This window comes from Hordeum vulgare, chromosome 4H (assembly GCF_904849725.1).
Source record: "Hordeum vulgare subsp. vulgare chromosome 4H, MorexV3_pseudomolecules_assembly, whole genome shotgun sequence".
NCBI classification, from domain to species: Eukaryota; Viridiplantae; Streptophyta; class Magnoliopsida; order Poales; family Poaceae; genus Hordeum; species Hordeum vulgare.
In genome coordinates this window covers 578,642,732-578,647,597 of record NC_058521.1, presented here as the reverse complement: position 1 = coordinate 578,647,597, position 4,866 = coordinate 578,642,732, and positions in this window count along the sequence as shown.

Genomic DNA, 4,866 nt, shown 5'->3' with positions numbered 1-4,866 from the left:
CCATCTACGAGAGGGATATTCGATCTACGTACCCTTGTAGATCGCACAACAGAAGCGTTAAGAAACGCGGTTGATGTAGTGGAACGTCCTCACGTCCCTCGATCCGCCCCGCGAACCATCCCATGATCCGTCCCACGATCTAGTGCCGAATGGACGACACCTCTGCGTTCAGCACACGTACAGCTCGACGATGATCTCGGCCTTCTTGATCCAGCAAGAGAGACGGAGAGGTAGATGAGTTCTCCGGCAGCGTGACGGTGCTCCGGAGGTTGGTGGTGATCTAATCTCAGCAGGGCTCTGCCCGAGCTCCGCAGAAACGCGATCTAGAGGTAAAACCGTGGAGATATGTGGTCGGGCTGCTGTGGCAAAGTTGTCTCAAATCAGCCCTAAAACCTCCGTATATATAGGTGGGAGAGGGGGGCCTTGCCTTGGGGCTCAAGGAGCCCCAAGGGGGTCGGCCGAGCCAAGGGGGGGAGTCCTCCCCTTCCAAACCGAATCCAACTAGGTTTGGAAGGAGGAGTCCTTGCCCTTTTTCCCACCTCCCTTTTTTTTCTTTTTCTCTTTGATTTTCTTCCTATGGCGCATAGGGCCTTCTTGGGCTGTCCCACCATCCCACTAAGGGCTGGTGCGCCACCCCCAAGGCCTATGGGCTTCCCCGGGGTGGGTTGCCCCCTCCCGGTGAACACCCGGAACCCATTCGTCATTCCCGGTACATTCCCGGTAACTCCGAAAATCTTCCGGTAATCAAATGAGGTCATCCTATATATCAATCTTCGTTTCAGGACCATTCCGGAAACCCTCGTGACGTCCGTGATCTCATCCGGGACTCCGAACAACATTTGGTAACCAACCATATAACTCAAATACGCATAAAACAACGTCGAACCTTAAGTGTGTAGACCCTGTGGGTTCGAGAACTATGCAGACATGACCCGAGTGACTCCTCGGTCAATATCCAACAGCGGGACCTGGATGCCCATATTGGATCCCACATATTCTACGAAGATCTTATCGTTTGAACCTCAGTGCCAAGGATTCATATAATCCCGTATGTCATTCCCTTTGTCCTTCGGTATGTTACTTGCCCGAGATTCGATCGTCAGTATTTGCATACCTATTTCAACCTCGTTTACCGGCAAGTCTCTTTACTCGTTCCGTAATACAAGATCCCGCAACTTACACTAAGTCACATTGCTTGCAAGGCTTGTGTGTGATGATGTATTACCGAGTGGGCCCCGAGATACCTCTCCGTCACACGGAGTGACAAATCCCAGTCTCGATCCATACTAACTCAACGAACACCTTCGGAGATACCTGTAGAGCATCTTTATAGTCACCCAGTTACGTTGCGACGTTTGATACACACAAAGCATTCCTCCGGTGTCAGTGAGTTATATCATCTCATGGTCATAGGAACAAATACTTGACACGCAGAAAACAGTAGCAACAAAATGACATGATCAACATGCTACGTCTATTAGTTTGGGTCTAGTCCATCACGTGATTCTCCTAATGACGTGATCCAGTTATCAAGCAACAACACCTTGTTCATAATCAGAAGACCCTGACTATCTTTGATCAACTGGCTAGCCAACTAGAGGCTTGCTAGGGACAGTGTTTTGTCTATGTATCCACACATGTATATAAGTCTTCATTCAATACAATTATAGCATGGATAATAAACGATTATCTTGATATAGGAATTATAATAATAACTATATTTATTATTGCCTCTAGGGAATAATTCCAACAGTCTCCCACTTGCACTAGAGTCAATAATCTAGTCCTCACATCATCATGCGAATTACGTTGTAATAAATCTAACACCCATACAGTTCTGGTGTTGATCATGCTTTGCCCGTGGAAGAGGTTTAGTCAGCGGGTCTGCTACATTCAGATCCGTGTGCACTTTGCATATGTTTACGTCCTCCCCTTCGACGTAGTCGCGGATGAGGTTGAAGCGTCGTTTGATGTGTCTGGTCTTGTTGTGAAACCGTGGTTCCTTTGCTAAGGCAATGGCACCCGTGTTGTCACAGAACAAGGTTATTGGATTCTGTGCGCTTGGCACCACTCCAAGATCCGTCATGAACTGCTTCATCCATACACCCTCCTTAGCCGCCTCCGAGGCAGCCATGTACTCCGCTTCACATGTAGAATCTGCTACGACGCTTTGCTTGGAACTGCACCAGCTTACGCACCCCCATTAAGAATAAATATGTATCCGGTCTGCGACTTAGAGTCGTCCGGATCTGTGTCAAAGCTTGCATCGACGTAACCCTTTACGGCGAGCTCTTCGTCACCTCCATACACGAGAAACATCTCCTTAGTCCTTTTCAGGTACTTCAGGATATTCTTGACCGCCGTCCAGTGATCCACTCCTGGATTACTCTGGAACCTGCCTGCCATACTTATGGCCAGGCTAACGTCCGGTCTAGTGCACAACATTGCATACATGATAGAACCTATGGCTGAAGCATAGGGGACAGTGCTCATATGCTCTCTATCCTCATCAGTTGCTGGGCACTGAGTCTTACTCAATCTCGTACCTTGTAAAACTGGCAAGAACCCTTTCTTGGACTGTTCCATTTTGAACCTCTTCAAAACTTTATCAAGGTATTTGCTTTGTGAAAGTCCTATTAGGCGTTTTGATCTATCCCTGTAGATCTTAATGCCTAGAATGTAAGCAGCTTCTCCTAGGTCCTTCATAGAGAAACTTTTATTCAAGTAATCCTTTATGCTCTCCAAAAACTCTACGTTGTTTCCAATCAGCAATATGTCATCCACATATAATATTAGAAACGCCACAGAGCTCCCACTCACTTTCTTGTAAATACAAGATTCTCCAACCACTTGTATAAACCCAAATGCTTTGATCACCTCATCAAAGCGTTTGTTCCAACTCCGAGATGCTTGCACCAGTCCATAAATGGATCGCTGGAGCTTGCACACCTTGTTAGCATTCTTAGGATCGACAAAACCTTCGGGTTGCATCATATACAACTCTTCCTTAAGGAAACCGTTAAGGAACGCCGTTTTGACATCCATCTCCCAGATTTCATAATCGAAAAATGCAGCTATTGCTAACATGATTCTGACGGACTTAAGCATCGCTAGGGGTGAGAATGTCTCATCGTAGTCAACTCCTTGAACTTGTGAAAAACCCTTCGCCACAAGTCGAGCTTTATAAACGATCACATTGCCGTCAGCGCCCGTCTTCTTCTTAAAGATCCATTTGTTCTGAATAGCCTTGCGGCCCTCAGGTAGTACTTCCAAAGTCCACACTTTGTTCTCATACATGGATCCTATCTCGGACTTCATGGCCTCTAGCCATTTGTTGGAATCTGGGCCCACCATTGCTTCTTCATAATTTGCAGGTTCATTCTTGTCTAACAACATGATTGACAAAACGGGATTTCCGTACCACTTTGGAGCAGCACGTGGTCTCGTCGACCTGCATGGTTCGACAGGAACTTGAACCGGAGTTTCATGATCATCATCATTAACTTCCTCCTCAACCGGCATCGCAACGACAGAGGTTTCCCCTTGCCCTGCGCCACCATCTAGAGGGATGAGAGGTTCGACAACCTCATCAAGTTCTATCTTCCTCCCACTCAATTCTCTTGAGAGAAACTCCTCGAGAAAAGCTCCGTTTTTAGCAACAAACACTTTGCCCTCGGATTTGAGATAGAAGGTGTACCCAACTGTCTCTTTTGGGTAACCTATGAAGATGCACCTTTCCGCTTTGGGTTCCAGCTTTTCAGGCTAAAGCTTTTTGACATAAGCATCACATCCCCAAACTTTAAGAAACGACAACTTTGGCCTTTTGCCATACCACAGTTCGTATGGTGTCGTCTCAACGGATTTTGATGGTGCCCTATTTAAAGTGAATGCAGCTGTGTCTAATGCATAACCCCAAAACGATAACGGCAAATCGGTAAGAGACATCATAGATCGCACCATCTCTAATAAAGTACGATTACGACGTTCGGACACACCATTACGTTGTGGTGTTCCAGGCGGTGTCAACTGTGAAACAATTCCACATTGTCTTAAGTGAGCACCAAACTCGAAACTCATATATTCACCCCACAATCAGACCGTAGGAACTTGATCTTCTTGTTACGATGATTTTCAACTTCACTCTGAAATTGCTTGAACTTTTCAAATATTTCAGACTTGTGCTTCATTAAGAAGACATAACCATATCTACTCAAATCGTCAATGAAGGTGAGAAAATAACGATATCCGCCGCGTGCCTCTACGCTCATCGGACCGCACACATCGGTATGTATGATTTCCAACAAGTCACTGGCACGCTCCATTGTTCCGGAGAACGGAGTTTTAGTCATCTTGCCCATGAGGCATGGTTCGCACGTGTCAAGTGAATCAAAGTCAAGTGACTCCAAAAGTCCATCGGCATGGAGTTTCTTCATGCGTTTTACACCAATATGACCTAAGCGGCAGTGCCACAAAAATATGGCGCTATCATTGTTAACTCTAACTCTTTTGGTCTCAATGTTATGTATATGTGTATCACTATCAAGATTCAATATGAACAATCCTCTCACATTGGGTGCATGACCATAAAAGATGTTACTCATAGAAATAGAACAACCATTATTCTCTGACTTAAAAGAGTAACCGTCTTGCAATAAACAAGATCCAGATATAATGTTCATGCTCAACGCAGGCACTAAATAACAATTATTCAAGTTCATAACTAATCCTGATGGTAACTGAAGTGAAACTGTGCCGACGACGATTGCATCAACCTTGGAACCATTTGCTACGCGCATCGTCACTTCATCTTTCGCCAGCCTTCGTCTATTCCGCAGTTCCTGTTTCGAGTTGCAAATATGAGCAACA